The sequence below is a fragment of the Hemiscyllium ocellatum genome, chromosome 10, assembly GCF_020745735.1.
Source record: "Hemiscyllium ocellatum isolate sHemOce1 chromosome 10, sHemOce1.pat.X.cur, whole genome shotgun sequence".
Lineage (NCBI taxonomy): Eukaryota > Metazoa > Chordata > Chondrichthyes > Orectolobiformes > Hemiscylliidae > Hemiscyllium > Hemiscyllium ocellatum.
Genome location: NC_083410.1, coordinates 45,342,925 through 45,363,018, shown reverse-complemented (window position 1 = coordinate 45,363,018; position 20,094 = coordinate 45,342,925). Strand labels below are relative to the sequence as shown.

Below are 20,094 nucleotides of genomic sequence, written 5' to 3'. Positions count from 1 at the left end.
CACTTAATGGCAAGGCCCTGGGGAGTGTTGCTGAACAGAGACCTTGGAGCGCTGGTGCATAGTTCCTTGAACATAGAGTCTCAGGTAGATAGGATAGTGAAGAAGGCATTTGGTGTGCTTTCCTTTGTTGGACAGAACAATGACTATAGGAGTTGACAGGTCATGTTGCAGCTGTACAGGACTTTGGTTAGGCCATGTTTGGAACATTGCATACAATTCTGGTCTCCCTCCTATAGGAAGGATGTTGTGAAACTTGAAATGGTTCAGAAAAGATTTATAAGGATCTTGCCAGAGTTGCTGGGTTTGAGCTTTAGGGAGAGGCTGAATTTCCTCTATTTTCCTTGGAGCATCAGAGACTAAGGATTTTATAAACCTTTTAGAGGTTTATAAAATCCTGAGGGGCATGGATAGGGTAAATAGACAAGGTATTTTTCCTGGGGTGGGGGTGACAAAACTACAGAGCATAGGTTTAAGGTGAGAGGGGAAAGATTTATAAGGGACCTAAGGGGCAACATTTTCAGGCAGAGGAAGGTGTATATACGGAATATGCTACCAGAGGAAGTGGTGGAGGCTGGCATTATTACAACATTTACAAGGATCAATATATGGACAGGAAGGGTTTAGAGGGATATGGCCAAGTGCTAGCAAATAGGACTACTCTTGACAGCATGGTTGAGTTGGACTGAAGGATCTGTTTCTATGCTGTACACCTCTATGACTCTAATTACTCTAAATGCAAATCAGACCAGATAAAGATGGTTGATTCCTTTCCCAAAGTCTATTAGTGAATGATAGAACTAAAATATAGAATTTTACACGGGGAATAAGTTTCCTGGTCACCATTATTGGAAATAAATTCCAGATTTAAGTAAGTGAATTCACATTCTATCATGTTGAGATTTGAACTACAGTATTAGCATGGCCTTCTGGATGACTCATCTAGTGATATTACCACTGTGGCGCAAACGTCACTGTATTCTTATTAAATTAATTATGTTCTAATTACTATGAAACAAGGGAATTTTGACAATCTGTGGATATTAAACATGGAAAGAAGCTATTTATGAAAGAGGTTCTGATAGTTGTGCTTTTTAAAGGTTAGTACTGAAATGGCTTATACCAAATATTATCATTAAAAGTCTTTTCTTCTCAAATAAAATGTGCTCAACATTTAGTACTGGTGTCGAACAATAATACACCATATAAAGTGAACTCAAAGCATTAGTCCATAAAGAACATTTTCACTTTACATTGCATATCTTACATTTTGTAATTAATTTATATTTATTTCCCACTCTGGTCATTGTAATCAAGATGAATAATTAGGAATAAGTATGTTAAATGCAACATTCCAAAACAAAACATCAGCACTAAATGTCAATATTAGGTGACTGTGAAGTTGCCATGTTCTCCCCGTGTCTGTGTAGGTTTCCTCCCACAGTCCAAAGATGAACATGTTAAGTGGATTAGTCATGCTAAAAATTGTCCCATGATGTCCACGAATGTGCAGGTGAGGTGGGTTAGCCATGGTAAAAACCATATGCAAGGTTACAGGGATGGAAGGGCAGTGTGGGTCTGAATGGGATGCTCTTCAAAAATTCAATGCAGACTCAATGAGCCAAATGGCCTCTTTCTGCACTGCAGGGATTCTATGATTCTACTATACATTTATGATAACATCGAATTAAAATAGCTAATGCATGAGAACTCTACACAACAGTTTCCATTTTATTAATATTTATTACACAGAAATGCCTTTTTATTTTGTGCAGTGCAACGTGGGTAGCAGATTTTCCATTTTCCACAGCATAATGGTGAGCAATAATGGAAAATAAGGTGAAAATGGAAAAAAAGCCAGAATCACTCAGTCAAGAAAAAAGTTCTGAATTTTCTCTTAAGATTTAAACAGCAAGTTCAGAATCCCACTAATGAGCAGCAGCAACAACTTTATTTCGAAGAATTTGTTTGTTATTAATAGTTCAACTTGCATCATTTCAGCAGCTTCCAATTCTTCTCTCGTTTCTCGAGAAACTAGATGTAACCATTTCCCGATAGGAAAGCCAAAGTGCTTACCAGGTGATAGCAGCTTGTTGCTTGGTTCTCTGGCTTCTTATTCAACTCTGTCTTCAGCACAAGCAAGGTGATGGCCTTGTGCTATTATAGTTCGACTATTAATCTAGAGACCCAGATAAAATTAGGGTCACAGAGTCATAAAGATGTACAGCATGGAAACAGACCTTTCAGTCCAACATGTCCTTGCCAACCAGATATCCCAACCCAATCTAGTCCCACCTGCCAGCACCCGGCACATATCCCTCCAAACCCTTCCTATTCATATACCCATCCAGATGCCCTTTAAATGTTGCAATTGTACCAGTATCTACCAAATCCTCTGGCAGCTCATTCCATACACGTACCACCCTCTGCATGAAAAAGATGCCCCTTAAGTCCCTTTTATATCTTTCCCGTCCCAGCCTAAACCTGTGGCCTCTAGTTCTGGACTTCCCACCCCAGGGAAAATACTTTGTCTATTTATCCTATCCATGCCCCTCATGATTTTATAAACCTCTATAAGGTCACCCCTCAGCCTCCAATGCTCCAGGGAAAACAGCCCTAGCCTATTCAACCTCTCACTTTAGCTCAAGTCCTCCAACTCTGGCAACATCCTTGTAAATCTTTTCTGAACCCTTTTAAGTTTCACAACATTGTTCTGATAGGAAGGAGACCACAATTGGGCACTGAGATTCTCATACTGTCAATGCAGTCAGTGGAATTTGAGTTCAATAAAAAAAATCTGCATTGAAGAGACTAGGGATGACCATGAAAGTGTTGTTGATTGTTGGAACTGATTCATTGATAAATCTCCTGGCCCCGATGGGATACACCCTAGAGTTCTGAGAGAGGTGGCTGAGGAAATAGCAGAGGCATTGGTTGAGATCTTTCAAGAGTCACTGGAGTCAGGAAAGGTCCCGGATGATTGGAAGATGGCTGTTGTAACCCCCTTGTTCAAGAAAGGATCAAGACAAAAGATGGAAAATTATAGGCCAATCAGCTTAACCTCGGTTGTTGGTAAAATTCTAGAATCCATTATTAAGCATAAGGTTTCTAAATTCTTGGAAGAGCAGAGTCTGATTAGAACAAGTCAACATGGTTTTAGTAAGGGGAGGTCATGCCTGACAAACCTGTTGGAATTTTTTGAAGAGGTAACAAGTAGGTTAGACCAGGGAAACCCAGTGGATGTGGTCTATCTAGACTTTCAAAAGGCCTTTGATAAGGTGCCACACGGGAGGCTGCTGAGCAAGGTGAGGGCCCATGGTGTTCGAGGTGAGCTGCTGGGATGGATTGAGGAATGGCTGTTTAACAGAAGGCAGAGAGTTGGGATAAAAGGTTCTTTTTCAGAATGGAGGCCGGTGACGAGTGGTGTCCCGTAGGGTTCAGTGTTGGGGCCACGGCTATTCGCATTATATATTAATGATTTGGATGAGGGGACTGGGGGCATTCTAGCGAAGTTTGCCGATGATACGAAGTTAAGTGGACAGGCAGGTAGTACTGAGGAAGTGGGGAGGCTACAGAAGGATCTAGACAGGTTGGGAGAGTGGTCCAGGAAATGGCTGATGGAATTTAACGTGAGCAAGTGCGAGGTCTTGCACTTTGTCAAAAAGAATAAAAGCATAGACTACTTTCTAAATGGTGAGAAAATTAGTAAAGCCAAAGTACAAAGGGATCTGGGAGTGCTAGTCGAGGATTCTCTAAAGGTAAACATGCAGGTTGAGTCCGTGATTAAGAAAGCGAATGCAATGTTGTCTCTTATCTCAAGAGGGTTGGAATATAAAAGCAGAGATGTGCTACTGAGACTTTATAAAGCTCTGGTTAGGCCCCATTTGGAGTATTGTGTCCAGATTTGGTCCCCACACCTCAGGAAGGACATACTGGCACTGGAACGTGTCCAGCGGAGATTCACACGGATGATCCCTGGAATGGCAGGTCTAACATATGAGGAACGGCTGAGGATCCTGGGATTGTATTCATTGGAGTTTAGAAGATTGAGGGGAGACTTAATAGAGACGTACAAGATAATACATGGCTTGGAAAGGGTGGACGCTAGGAAATTGTTTCCGTTAGGCGAGGAGACTAGGACCCGTGGACACAGCCTTAGAATTAGAGGGGGTCAATTCAGAACAGAAATGCGGAGACATTTCTTCAGCCTGAGAGTGGTGGGCCTGTGGAATTCATTGCCACAGAGTGCAGTGGAGGCCGGGACACTAAATGTCTTCAAGGCCGAGATTGATAGATTCTTGTTGTCTCGAGGAATTAAGGGCTACGGGGAGAACGCTGGTAAGTGGAGTTGAAATGCCCATCGGCCATGATTGAATGGCGGAGTGGACTCAATGGGCCGAATGGCCTTACTTCCACTCCTATGGCTTATGTCTTATGGTCTTATTAATATCCCTTAGGGAATGAAATAGTTATTCTTATCTAGATTAACCTATATTATGACTCCAGACCGGCAGCAATGTGGTAGACTCTTAACTGCTCTTTGGATTATTGGGGATGAGCAATAAATGCTCTGATTCCGTGAATGAATGGAAGAAAAAAAATCTGCATGCTCCAAGACCAGCATCCACCTCTATCCTTCATTCACATAAATCAACATCAACAAACCAGCCAGACCACATCACCACTTTGCCACGAACAGGAATGCTCAGCCACATATACATAACAGCTTCTGAAACGCCCAGAATGTAATAGGTTTCCAGCTGTACCAGTAGCACACAGGGAAAGGACAAAATGATCCACATGTTATCACAATAACTTATACTTACCCAGTGCTTTATCACATCAAAATATTTCAAAGCACCTTCTGATAGTGAATTAATTTTGATTTGCTATGATTTTAGTAGCGTTGACTAGTTAATCAATTATTCTGAGCATTCGTTAACAGAAAAATGTTGGCAGATACACCCTACTTTGAATAGTTCCTGAATCTCCTGATATCCATTTGGTATACAGGAATTGGCATGTAGGACCTCAGTGTAATGTCTCAACTTCCTCTATGTGTCTGCTCTACTGTTCGGCAGCATTCACTCAGTACTGCTGCTAGTCAGTCCAGGAGTTCAAATGCTGGCATGGGACACAAATCTACCAACCTCTACATCAGAGATAACTGTCCGGCCGAGTCAGTTATACGATGTGGAAAATGGTTTAACATTATTTTTACAGAGGAAGAAAATGTTCAAACATATTTTATATAAAGAAATTAAGTGCTTCTAACTCTGAAACAATGCATTCGTCATTCTCTAATTACACCTAAAGTCTGTCAAAGCATTGCATTTGTTTTTAGGATTCTACCAATGTCAGTCATGTGGCAAAATTATTGAATGACCAGGAAAGTGATGGTGAATATTTTTAATTAAACTAATAATATTCTGTGCAATGTATAAAGTTAGAAGATTAATCCATTCTTATTTTTATGGTACGAATTAATAATGAAGAGGAATATATAAATATTATTATGATTATGAAGTATCGAATGTTCCTAGAATTTAACAAGCAGCTCTGCACTTTCCCTGTAGTTAAGGTTTCAATACAGAATAAACAAGTAGTGTATAACACAGTGGATTCAAACCAAATAATTGGGCAGAGCATAAACCTCACACAATCGACAGGGGTGGAGTGTAAGATAAGTTAGAACTTCAAAATGGGGAGGTTCCAATTGAACATGGCTCCACTGCATCCAATTCTGCTTTTAATGGAGATGTTGGAGGTTGCACAGCTAACTTTTTCTGGAGAGGTAGAATCATCACGAAAAAGATTTAAATCTCCACCTGATTTTTACACTGGCCAAGTTTCCGAGATGTTGGGAAATCTGGCAGCGTATGCGCTTTCCAATATTGCTTATACAGCATGTGGAATGGAGTGTTTTTACCTGGCTCAGCAAGCCTACCTAATTCCAACCATGCTGCAGTCTTGTTTTCCTCTCTGTGACTTACCCCACCAAAGTCCAATATCCAATGGATACACATCCTCCAATGTCTAACTTCTCTCTCCCTGACTGCCAATATCCAACTTCCTGCCAATGTCTCATTTCAACTTCCCTGCTACCTTCTCTCCCACCAATCAATTGCATGACATCTAATTTCTGCACTTTCTGCCCAACTCAACTTTACTGCATTCAACTCTGTAACAGATTACATGCACAACTGCCAGCCAACTTCTGGCTGCTGCCAGGAGATGGAATCGGAACATTGAAATCAGCTCTCACTGTTAAATTAAACAATGTTTTCCCTCCATGCAGTTATTATTGATTCTAGTCTTTCAGATTCAAAACTGAGCCTAAGATTCTAGTTTGATCTGAAAGCAAAATAAAAAGAGAGAAACATGCACCACACCATCATCACATTGCCACTTCAGCCTTTTTAATTTTTCACCATTTCTGGCCTGGATCTTCAAATTGGGTTCCTTAAGAAACACAGAGTGTACCTGGTCTGGGAACCTCACATCACAAAACTGGACGGGATTGAAAGCTAAATCACACCCCTTCTTACAGCAGTAACTGCCTTATTCCAGGATATAAATATCCCAAAGGGACTTTGAAAAGTCACAGAGAGGAGGTAAGTGTGTAAGTGTGTGAGAAGTTAAGGTGGATGGATGAGGATGAGGCAAGGAGTGGTAAGTAAGTGGGTGAACTGATAGAGTGCCAAGTGGGTAAAGGTGGGTGAAGCTGAGGGTGGGTCAGTGGCAGAGGGGCTAGAATGGATCAACTCTGGTTGACTTAATGTGGACTGGGATGGGATGGGATGGAGTGGAATCACACAATGAGTGATGAGTTGATAGTGGGTCAGTTTTATAGCTCGCAAAGAGTTACAGCAGATGTTTAATGCCACTCATTTTTCCTGAATAACTATTCAAGAAATTGAGTTAGAACTATCCATGTCTCCCACTGTAACTCAAAGTTGAACAATGTTGTGAGGATCCAGAGGTCAGGTACTCTAAAATTTAAATTTCCAAGGTAATTAGTGCCTCAGAACCTCTGAGGGGGCCTATAACATATTTTTCATTGTTTGTTGCTGCAGGAAAGATCTTCAGATTGGAAAATCTGGCCCATTGCCCCAGAATGTCCTTACAGTTTATCTCTGTCTTAGAAAGGCATAGCAATTTTAGCACGGAGGCTTGTGCATAGCTAATTTACAACAATTTTAAGCTGAAACATCACATAAGTTTTCTTAAGCCTTTCCTGGATCATAGCTGAAAATGTGTTGCTGGTTAAAGCACAGCAGGTTAGGCAGCATCCAAGGAACAGGAAATTCGACGTTTCGGGCCAGAGCCCTTCATCAGGAATGAGGAGAGTGTGCCAGGCAGGCTAAGATAAAAGGTAAGGAGGAGGGACTTGGGGGAGGGGCAATGGAGATGTGATAGGTGGAAGGAGGTCAAGGTGAGGGTGATAGGCTGGAGTGGGGTGGGGGCGGAGAGGTTAGGAAGAGGATTGCAGGTTAGGAGGGCAGTGCTGAGTTGAGGGAACCGACTGAGACAAGGTGGGGGGAGGGGAAATGAGGAAACTGGAGAAATCTGAGTTAATTCCTTGTGGTTGGAGGGTTCCCAGGCGGAAGATGAGGCGCTCTTCCTCCAACCATCGTGTTGTTATGTTCTGCCGATGGAGGAGTCCAAGGACCTGCATGTCCTCAGTGGAGTGGGAGGGAGAGTTAAAGTGTTGAGCCACGGGGTGGTTGGGTTGGTTGGTCCGGGCATCCCAGAGGTGTTCCCTGAAGCGTTCCGCAAGTAGGCGGCCCGTCTCCCCAAAATAGAGGAGGCCACATCGGGTGCAGTGGATGCAATAGATGATGTGTGTGGAGGTGCAGGTGAATTTGTGGTGGATATGGAAGGATCCCTTGGGGCCTTGGAGAGAAGTAAGGGAGGAGGTGTGGGCGCAAGTTTTACATTTTCTGCGGTTGCAGGGGAAGGTGCTTGGAGAGAAGTAAGGGAGGAGGTGTAAGCAAGTTCCTGGGTCATAATTGTGTCCACTAAAATGTAGTTTACTTGGATGGCTTTTGATAAGGTCCTACATAAGCATCTAGCATGTGAAATGAAAGTGCATGGGATTGTGGGTAGTATACTAACATAGATAAAGAACTGATTGGCACTCATAAAACAAAGAATATAAACAAGCAGATTATTATCTGAGTTGCAGCCAGTGACCAATGACATAAAACAGGGATTTGAGCTTGGATCTCAACTATTCACAATTTACATTAATTATTTAAATGAGGGAATTAAATGCAATATCTCCAGGTTTGCAGAAGGCACAAAGCTTGGTGGGAATGCAAGCTTAGCTGTAAGGAGGATGCAGAGTTGTTTCAGCATGATTTGGATAAGTCAAGTGAGTGGATGGATAAATTCATGACAGATCAAGTATATTGTGGAGAAATGTGAAAGTATCCACTTTAGTCGCAAAAACAGGCAGGTAGATAATTATCTAATGGGGATAGATCAAGAATGAAACATGGGTCTCCTTGTACATCAGCCACTTAAAATAATCTTGCAGATAAAGGAGGCAATGAAGAAGGCAAATGGCAATTGTGCAGCCCTTCATGCAAACACATGGTTTGGTTAGGTTTATATCCACTGTGATTTCTATGTTTTCAGTATAGAGAAGCACTAGTGAATGCACTTCTTTCTTGATAGGTCTGACAGAAGATCATATTTCAAAAAAAACAGAATGTAAGAGAAGACACAGTCAACTTCAACAATCTTGTAAACACATTTGAAAATTACCTTACATTAATAAAAGAGAAAACAAATTTAACTTAAGAATACAGTTTCAGAGAAAACATGTTGACAACATTATCTTTGCAAGTTTTCAGAATTTTATAGGTTTTGGTGAGATCACCCTCATTCCTTCTAAACTCCCACTAATATTGTCCTAACCAGTCCAAATCTCTCCTAAAATGCAAGTCCTGCCATCCCAGAAATCAGTCTACTAAACCTTCGCTGTGCTGTCTCCATAGCCATTACATCCTTCCTCACAGAAGGAGACCAAAACTGTATGTAATATTCCAGGAGTTGTCTCACCATGACCCCGCTTCTTCTGTAACCTTGAATCAATTATATATCACATACATTTCTCTTCCATTCAGTCAAGTTCAATTCCTTGTCTGAACCATTTGTTACTTTAAATCTGTTTGAAGATATAATAACTTTCTCCATTGTAATTGTTTTCACATATTTAAAGGATTTACCTGAAAACTGTTGCAGGTTCTTTTTACAAATCATAAATGTAGCTGGTTTCACTGTTCAGTGTTTTGAATTGTGCGATCACTTTGAATGTATTAAATGTTGTCTTCACTAATATTTTAAAAATATTGTAATAATTTATTACTGGATAATAAAGATTATTTAATAATTCTTTATTGTTAAGAATTATTGTTGCTCTAGCATAGATTTTAAGCTTGCATCTTATTTTCATTTTCAGAAATTGATTTATTTTCTCTCTGAACAGAGGATTAGTTCTAGGGAACTGGACGATTGTAAATGTGACACTATTGTTTAAGAAAAGGGGCAAAGAAAACTACACTCTTGTCAGTTTGAAGTCAGTGGTAGAAAAACTGTTGGGATAACATAGGGTAAGATCATTATATACTTAGAGAAAAATATGTTAATACCAGACAGCCTTCATGGCTTTATCAAGGGCAGGTCGTATCTGACAAATTTATTTGAGATCTTTGACAAGCTGACACAGGCAGCGGGTGAGGGTAGTGCTATGGCTATTGTTTATTTGGACTTTCAGAAAGCATTTGATATGGTGCTACTAGGCAGGTTGGTTAGTAAATTAGAAATGTTTGGTATTGGTAGATCCTACGTAGCATGAAGTGTATTAAAGATAGAAAACAAAGGGTAGGTCTCAATGGGCATTTCTCAGACTGAAGATGAGTTGAAAGTAGTGTTCCCTAGGGAATTGATGTTGGCACTGTTGCTTTTTCTGGTTCATAGACACAATTTGAGATGGTCGTTGAAAACAAAAGATATATGTTTGCAGATGATAGGGAGAATAGTGAATTATGAGGATAATGCTGAGCAACTTCAGAAAGACATTGATAAGTTGGCTAAATGGGCAGGCAGCTGGCAGATGAATCTCAATGTGGAGAAATGTGAGCTGAAGCATTTTGGTAGAAGAAACACAGCAACAATATAGGCTCAATGGTAAAACTTTGAGCGGAGTACAGTATAGGAACAGAGGGACATCAGAATTCAAATGCAAAATTCTCCAAAGGTGGTCAGGCAAACAGTTATTAAGAAGGCTTATAGGATTCCTGGGTTTATAAATAGAAGCATAGAGTATAAAAGCAAATGATGCTACATCTCTACAAATCAGTGGTCAGACCATATTTCGAGAATTGTGATCAGTTCTGGCACCGTTTTTAAGGAAGGATGTTAAACGTCTTAACAGAGTGTAGAGGAGATTGACTACAATGTTACCAGGAATGAAAGGTTTTGGATATAGGGAGAGATGAGAGAAATTGGGTTTATTCTCCTTGAAGCAGGGAAGATCAAGAAGTGATCTTATTGAGGTGTTCAAACGTATAAGCATTTTTGACATGGTAAAGAAGGATATTCAGTTACCACTCGCTAGTATGTCAGTAACTGGGATCATAATTTCAAGACTGTCAGCAAGAGAGCTGGGTGTGAGATAAGGGGAAATGTCTTTACATAAAGAGTTGTTAGAATTTGGGATGCGCTGCCTGGGAGAATTATTGAAGTGGATTCCATTGCAGGTTTCAAAAGAGAACTGGAAATATATTTGAAAGTGATAAATTTAGAGAACGACAGAGATAAGTCTGGAAAAAGAGCTGGGAGACAGTACAGTAATGATCGGTTGAATGGCCTCCTTCTGCACTGCAAAACCCTATGATTCTATTTTAATTAAAGTTGTTAGACTTCTGAATAGTTCAAAATAATCTTTCTACTGTTGAAGAAAAATATTAAAAATGACATAAAAATGAGTGAGCCCGGGTAACACAGTCGGTAGAGCCTCAGACTCTTAACCTGAGGGTCCAGGGTTCGAGTCCCTGCTTGGGCAGCCACCTTTAGGGCAACACGGTGGCTCAGTGATTAGCACTGCTGCCTCACAGTGCCAGGGACCCGGGTTCAATTCCTGCTTCGGGCAACTGTCCGTGTGGAGTTTGCACATTCTCCCCGTGTCTGCGTGGGTTTACTCCGGATGCTCTGGTTTCCTCCCACAGTCCAAAGATGTGCAAGTTGGGTGAATTGATCATGCTAAATTGCCCGTAGTATTAGGTGGATTGGGTAGGGGAAAGGGTCTGGAGTGGATTGCTCTTCGGAGGGTCGGTGTGGACTTGTTGGGTCGAAGGGCCTGTTTCCACACTAGGTAATCTAATCTAGCACCAGCAAGGACCTGCTTCATTAGGTCCAGTAGCTTCACAACACTACCTGCTAAAAACCAAACCAAAGAAGAGAAAAGCTGAACTGCAAGAGCTGGCCACTCCCCTTTCATTGTCCAAGATATTTTTTTCAAAAACTTGAAAGCCTGTTTCCTGAGGCAGTATCATTCGCTATCATCAAACAGGCCCCAAAGCCCTTAAACTTAGACTTTTCAGAGCCTGTGTCTTTTACAACCTCTCTGAAAAAAAAGCTAAGGACACCACAACCTTGTTAAAGGAAGAGCATCATCACACTTATAATGGTGAAGCTGAGTAACTTTGGGTAGGTTCACTATCATTAACCTTTCTTGCTGGTATCAGTCAAAGTTACTGAGTCTATGTGGCTAGATACCCATATGAAGTCTATGGCAGAAGTTAAGCTCAATATTCATTATTTTGTATAAATTTATTACATTTAGTTTGATAGTTATTCATATTGCATCTGAGACATATGAAAATCTCTGAAGACACATATCTCTTCTTGTTAAGTCTCATTAGTGGCCCATCCTTATAGTTAACCAAGAGGCCTTTCATCCAGTTTGGAAAGGAGAACTGGTACCAGCACTGTAACCAGCCATTAGCTAATACCGTTTGGCTCTGCAAACACAGACTAATGGCAGCAGTACAAGCTGGTATGACAACAAGCTGAGTTTGCCTGTAAACAGTCTAAGCATTCTTTGCAGTACTCAAGCATTGCTCATGTTGCACAGGAATCTGATACTTAAACATCAGTTATTACACCATAGTTGAAGCCACAAATGGTCCAAAGGAATCGAACAATTCCTCAAGCTGGGAAGGATGAGCTGCAGGCTCTGACCAGAGCCCTGTGCCAAGTTGTAGCTGGAATTTTCTCTCCTGCTTGGGATTGAGCTCAGCCTTTCTGAGGGCTGCCAATACACCAACCAATTCACTGTGCTTGCACATCAAAATGGTCATCTCTGGAAAACTCATTTATGACTTCATCCCACGGTAAGTTGGCACCTACATTACCCTTGACATTTGCTCTGGCAAAGGTAACTCATGCCCAGTATCTCACATCAGGCAGATTCCACCTTTAAGTTATCCTCTAAAAAGATGCACAGCGCATGTCAGAGGTTTTCAAAATAAACCAAGGCGCTTAATAGTCAATATATTCAGCATTTCATTTAGTGAGATTACTGTTGTTATGTAAAGAAACATGTCACTGAATTTGCGAACAGAAATTGTAATAAATAAATGAGCAGAACAATCAGTTTAATCTGTTGTGGGTGATATTAGTTACTGAATGAATTTTGACTTGTGTATTGGGAAAGTTATAGAGTCATCGAGTCATATGCATAGAAACAAATACTTCAGTCCAACTATGTTCCCAAACTAAACTAGTCTTATTTGCCCATATTTAGCCCATCTCCCACCAAACCTTTCTTATTTACTTATCTGACTCTTTTCAATGTTGTAACTGTATTGCATCCACCACTTCCTCTGGCAGTTCATTCCACATACTAACCATTTTCCATGTGAAAGTGTTTCATGTCCTTTTTAAAACTTTATCCTCTCAACTTAAAAATATGCCCCCTAGTTTTGAACTCACCCACCCTAGGGAAAAGAGTCTTGCTATTCACCTTATCTATGCCCCTCAGGATTTTATAAACCTCAATAAGGTCACCCTTGACCTTCTGCAACTCCAGTAAAAAATGGCCCAGCCTACATTTATAGCTCAAACCTCTCACTCCCAGCAATATCCTGGTAAGTCTTTTCTGATCCCTCTCCAACTTACTAATACTATTCCTTTAGCAGGGCAACCAGAATTGCACACAATATTCCAGAAGAGGCCTCACTGACATCCTGTACAACCTCAACATGACATCCCAAATTGTATATTCAAAAGTCTGAGCAAGGAAGGCGATCATGCTAAATGCCACCTTAACCACCCATTTTACCTGTGTTGCAGATTTCAAAAATTGATGTACCTGAACTCCTTGCATTCTTTGTCTACAATTCTACCCAAGGTCCTACCGTTAATTGTATAAGTCCTGCTCTTATTTGTTTTCCCAAAAAATAATACATCACATTTATCCAAATTAGACTCAATGTGCCAGTCCTCAGCACATTGACCCAGTTGATCAAATCTCTTTGTAATCTTAGATAACTTGTCCACTATACCACCAATTTTAGTGTCATCTGCAAACTCACTAACAATGCCACTTACATTTGCATCCAAATTATTTATATAAATGACAAACAACAGTGATCCCAGCACCAAACCCTGTGGAACACCATTGTTCACAGGCTTCCAGTCAGTAAAACAATCCTCCACCAGCACACTGTCTCCTACCATTAAGTCAATTTTGTATCCAATTGGGAAGCTCACTCTGAATCCCATTTGATCTAACTTCACTAATTAGTCTACCATGCAGAACCTTATCAAAGGCTTCACTAAAGCCCACATAGACAACATTCTGCTCTGCCCTCGTCAATCTTTCCGGTTACCGCCTCAAAAAACTCAATCAAGTTTGTGAGACATGATTTCCCTCTGACAAAACCATGCTGACTGTCCCTAATCAGTCCCTGCCTCACCAAATGCAAGTAAATGCTATCTTTCAGATTCACTCCAACAAAATCCCCATCACCGATGTCAGGCTCACAGTTGCCTCCTCTTGCTCAAAAAGAAATCTTCTAGAATATTTTATGTCCTTCTGATTGGGTAAACTTTTGATTCAATCTTTCCTCTGAAAGAAATAATTTTGAACAATACAGAACTTTCAAGGATTGTACTGAATTGTTGGTTCACATTCCATTCACAATTCTCTGAGTTTGACCATAATTCTACAGCCTTCTGACCATTTGATATAGAAATGTCATTAACTGACATTTTAGGAACCCTGTTAATTAATGAAATTGCAAATTTTTTTCCATACTGTTACTAATTCTTCACAGAGAATGTCATTTAATCATTGAATTGAATATAAGGTGAGGCCACATCTGGAGTACCGTGTCCCATTTTGATCTTCATGACTTTGGAAGAAGACACTGACCTTAGAGAGAGCCCAACAGAAATTCATTCATTTGGTTCCTGGTATGAGGAGGCTGGCCTTGAGAAGAGCTTGAGTAGAGTATTTTATATAAAGCCTGACATGACCATTGGACAGTTGAAATCACTTTACATCCAACAAGGTACATTTGGAAATGCAGTCACTATTGTACAGTGGGAAACCTGGCAGCTGACTTGTACCCAGCAAACCCCACAAACAGCATTGTGAGAATGACCAGATAACCTGATTTTGTTTGTTTGTCATTTAGGTTGAGGGAGAAGTATTGGATAAGTCACTGTAGATAACTCCCCTGTTCTGTGAAAGAATGCCATGAGGTATGTTTTATAAAATCAAAGCAAAACTCCGGGCACTGGAAATTTGAAACAATCACAGAAAATGCTGAAGGAACTCACAGACCTGGCAGCCTTTGAGAAATGAGATACTGGCCTCAAAGATTATTGTTGTATGATCTCTTCAGAACTCTGCTTCTCCCTCCACAGATGCTGTCTATCTGAGTTTCTCCAGTATTCACTGTTTGTTTACATTAACTTAGGCAGGCAGACGCGTTGGCTTTCCAGATAAGACTTTTATTGCCTGGAACTTAGAAGAAATGAAAAGTGATCTAACTAAACCGTACAAGATATATAGGAGGCTTGACCGACTAAATGATGAGGAAATGATTTCTTATGAATGAAGAATCTAAAACACAGGATTACGTTCACAAAATAGAAGAGTTGGTCATTTAACACTGAGCTGACAAGAAATTTCTTCATTCTTCATCTTTGGCAGATTCTAACCCAGAAAGCTACAGATGTTTAGTTATTGAATATATTCAAAACAGAAGGAAATTACCTAAGGAAATACTAGGAAATGAACGGATACAAGGAAGGTGGAGTTGAGGTAGAAAATCAGGCAAGGTCTTGGTGAAAAGACCATAGGCTTGAAGGAAGAAATGACCGACTCCCACATCTACTTCTTAAATGCTTACATAATTTTGAGTACTTGTGTTTGTAGATTTTTGTCTGGGAATATCAAGCAGGGGATGCACAGTGCTTCAAATGCAGTTTGATTTAAGATACTTTAAGAAATCAATTGGTGATATTTGTATTTCTGTTCGAAATATCAGCAGCACTGTAACTGCCACAAGAAGCCTACAAACTATGAAACAAAAATACCTCATGAGGTTGAAAAAAGGCTATTTTCCTGTATTTCATAAAGGGCTTCCTATATACAGCTCAACATCTAACAATCCTGTATGTTCAGTTTAGGTGGAAAAAGTGCTAATCAACATGCAAATTGCAGGCAAACATGTATGCACTACTGTGATGTAATTTGCAATAATTGGCGTACAAATGGGAAGCGAGATGGTTAGATGTAGTAAAATATAGCTAGAGAGTCGACATCACAGTGCTTTGCCGAAATTTCTAATTGGTTTCACATGCAAACATTTGATGATGTGCATTAGAGAATCCAAGCTATGTTTCCCAACACAAAAAGTAATCAATTCATTCCAAATGATCCAGACAGGGATAGGTACTTCAGATAATGTGTTAGTAAAAGACTGTACATAAAAAATTGTGGTATGGAAACATGTATGGATATAAATTAGGAAATTATAATCTGTTGCTTGCATTTATATTAGAAATTTACTACTTTACTATTTGACAAACACCCATTACATTACATTAGTCTAGTCCAGTAATTAAAACCAGAACTAGTGTCACGGCCAATTAATGTCCCCAGGTAGCATGCCCATTAGTTTTCCCATTAGTGAATTCAACAATACTAATGGGATTTCCACCATGGGATGTTAATTGGGCATGACACAGGAATTGGTTCGGTTCTTTGCACACCCTTGCTAATGATGAAATTAATGAGCATTTTATTGAATGCTATCTCATCAAAGTGTATCTAGCCAATTCATAGCACTCAGTGCAGTATTATGAACACCATTTTGTATCTGTGAAGTTGTTGCACTTGTGCATGATAAAATTCACTGCAATATCATTAAACTTCCACCTGCAGCCAAACACTAGACTGATTCACTTTTCTTCTGAAGCACCAACACTTGTTATGTTAATAATTTTGTTGACTATTCATCTTATATATAGCTTTTTTAACTGTAAGACTACCGGCACGCGTGTTCATAAGCTTTCACATTTTTCTCTTTGGTATTTTAAACTGACCAGCTAAACATTTCTTGCTGCTCTCCAAAATAGCAGCATTGTTGAGATTTCTTTTACTACACTTTTGATATCACACTCAGTTTGTACTGCTAACAGATGAAAGACGTTGAAAATTATTTTAAAAAAATTATGACAGATCTTTAGCAGTTTGTCTCAAATTTCTCACTGGAGAATTATATTTTAACTTGAAGTTCTCAATATTAATCTGGAGTAGGTCCATCGATTTCACATCACCTGCAAGCAACACAGAGAAGTGCATCCATGGGTGTATTTTAAATCTATTGACAAAAGAAGGTGATCTGTGAAAACTACAGAAATATGCATAGGAGATGAAAATACAGTTACCAAAATAAACTGAATTCTCACAAATCCATGCCGCTTACATTCTCCTCTCCTCCCAATTCCAGTGGAAGTTTTCATGCATTAGAATGAAAATTAGGAAAATCAATGGCAGTGTGCATGTGTGTTTTCAAAATGCATTCATAGTGGACATGGCTCCAAACATGCATTTCCAAATCCCATATTACAGATACAGTGAGTTTCTTTTATACTATATGATCTAGATTCATTTTAATATCAATGGTTTTAGAAATAATAGTTGAGAAAAAAGGCACTTGAAGAGTTTGCATTTTTGAGGCTAGCATGCAGAAATTCATAAAAAGCATATCAGGTTGACAAATTGATAGTTTGATGGGATTACAGAAAAGGTAAGGGGTTACAGTGGACATTCTCAAAGTAGATATTAAGAAAACATCTGACAAAGTGTCACATAAAAGCTGGATAAAAGACTGATATCAGCAAGTCATGGCAAATGTTTGTTTTCAAGACAGGGAGATGGTAGACAGCATTGTTCCCCAAGTTTCAGTGCTAGCCTTCCTGTCTCTTCATATTGGAACACAGCGTAACATTTCAAACTTTGTCAATGACATCAAACTTGGAGATGTGACCAACACTGAAGATAATACCAATTAACTGCAACAGGGAGAACAGCAGAGTCGAAAAGCAAATGGCAGTTGGAACTTATTACAGGAGAGTGTGGCAGGGTGCATTTTGACAGAGGATAGGAACCATCAAAAGAAGTTGCTTGGAAATGGTTTCAACAAATTATTCAACACATAATATTAAAATATACTTTGCGTGGAAAGGCAATACACATAATGCATAAGGGAAAGTTTCTTGCTCAGCAAATGTTATGACAAATTAAAAAGATATAAGATTAATTAACACTTTTAAACTAATTCATTTTACAATGAAACTCCACAGCCTTGAAATTACAGTTGTCAATATTAGTGGATGATATTCTTATAGCATTCCACTATTTATTATCATCATTTAAAAGAAATGGGTTGATGCCTGAACTCATAAGACTGTCATCGGAATAGTTGAAACACTTATCTGTTAACATTGGATTAAATACATTTCCAGTTTATGCATTAACGCTAAAAATATATTTAGCGTGTAATCTGAGTTTCGAAGGAAGTTATCAATCAAGAGGCTCAAATAAGGTTAGCCATACATAAAGATTCACAAACTACTTCTGCCTTGAGACTGTTATATCATTTTCTCTGCACCAACCGTCCTGTTATGTTTAACAATGACTCCGATTTATTAGAGAAATCACTGAGGGATGATCAGCACTCATCATTATTCAAGAATAAATCAGGCAAAAGCATCTGAAATCTCTGTAATTACAGAGTTAAACATCAAAATCAGTTGCTATGTTGTCCTGTTTCTCCAGGTTAGGTCCATTCCAACAAGAGGGAAAGGTAGTGGAACTAAAGCCAGAGTTCCTTGGATGACAGGGCTAATAGAGATTATGATGAAAAACAGAGGGTATAGATTACATGTCAGGTGAATCATTCAAGCAAGAACCAAGCCAAATCCAATATATCAAGAAGGGAGAAAGAGATCATGAGAGCAGAATGGCAGTTAATGCAAAAGGTAATCCAAAAATCAACTGCCAGCATGCAACGAGTAAAGAAGATGAGCCTATCTGAAACAAAGGTTTTATATTCTTACAGGCATTGCAAAGAACTGGAAAATGTTATGAGCACACTGAATAGGTGTAAAGGAAGGTAACAAAATATCAGCAGAGGTAGAGGTGGTGGAGGTAATTGTTGGAGTGGTAATTCAAAGGCAGGATGCACTGGAAAGGCCAGCTAAACTTGATGAATGGGAGTTAGTGAGGACTGCAGATGCTGGAGAGATGCTGACGTGGACAAAGAGTGGAGCTGTGAAAAGCACAACAGGTCAAGCAGCATCAGAGAAGAAGGGGAGTCGACATTTCAGATGGTAACCTTTCATTAGGTTCGTTCCTCCTAAACTTGATGAGTGCTTTTTCCAGATGGCTTGCAAACAGAACTAGAGATGAATATAGCAGAAGGATTTGCTGTACTCTTGCAACTATCTCTATTTACAAACATTGTATCAGAAGATTTCAAAATGACAAATCTGACATTCTTGTTCAAGAAATGACTTTGGTGGTTCTTAGTAAGTATAGATTGCAAAGTTTACCCATCAGTGCTGGCAAAATACTAGAAATGGTAATTATGGGGAAAGAAAAGTCACTTGAAAAGTTTGCATCCTTTGAGCTGAACCAGCAAAAAATTGTAAAAGATAGATTGTATCTGATAAATTGTAAACGACCAATTGTATTTGATAAATTGAACGTTTTGACAAGGTATCAGAGAAGGATGTTGAACAGGTTGTAGTGGATATTATCTATAAGAAAAGATTTGATACAGTGACAAACAAAAAACTGATTAATAAAATCAAATAGTTGAATAGGAAAGTCAATATCAGTTTTGAAAAAAGAAGTTAATTGTAAGACAGAAACCAGTAAATAGTGGAAAATGTTTGGTTTTCAAGACTGACAGCTGATAAGCATGATATTTCCCGAGAATTAATGCTAAGACTATTGCTTTATTTGATATCTAAGTTTCAGGGTGTTTGATCCAATATGGGTGAGGAAACTTCTGCTGATTAGTACATACCTGCCCCTTCCATGAATGGATCAGGACACCTAATACCAGTTGGTAAAAGCACTGAGAGGGTACAAAATATATTATTGATGGGATCTTCAAAACAACTTCCCAACAGAGGCTTAGCAGCACAGCCACTGACCAAAGTGGTCAAGTCCAAAATGACACAGCTGCTGGACTAGGTCTATGGCAGTTAGCAAGGAAACCACTAAGAGGGCAAAACCTGTCAAACCTTTTGTTCACCAATGTGCCTGACGCAAATGCATGTGTACATGACAGTATGAGTAGGTGTTGATCATTCCTTATGGAGGCAAAGTCCTATCTTCATATTGTGGCACATTCACTGTGCTAAATCAGATGAACTATAAACAAATCTAGCAACTTCAGACTGGACATCATGAAATGCTGTGGGCCATCAGCAGTAGCACAATTTACAAACTCATTGTCTGGTATATCCCTACTCCACCATCACCATCAAGTCATG

The 20,094-nt window shown here is 39.5% G+C and overlaps 1 protein-coding gene and 1 non-coding gene across 2 annotated transcripts in view; one reads left to right on the top strand and one right to left on the bottom strand.

Annotated features, from left to right (window-relative positions):
• The window catches only part of ush2a (Usher syndrome 2A (autosomal recessive, mild)), a 985,309-nt gene that overhangs the window by 691,630 nt on the left and 273,585 nt on the right, over nt 1-20,094 (bottom strand).
• On the top strand, nt 10,999-11,071 carry trnak-cuu (transfer RNA lysine (anticodon CUU)). Its single transcript has one exon. It is a non-coding gene; the product is annotated as a tRNA-Lys (tRNA).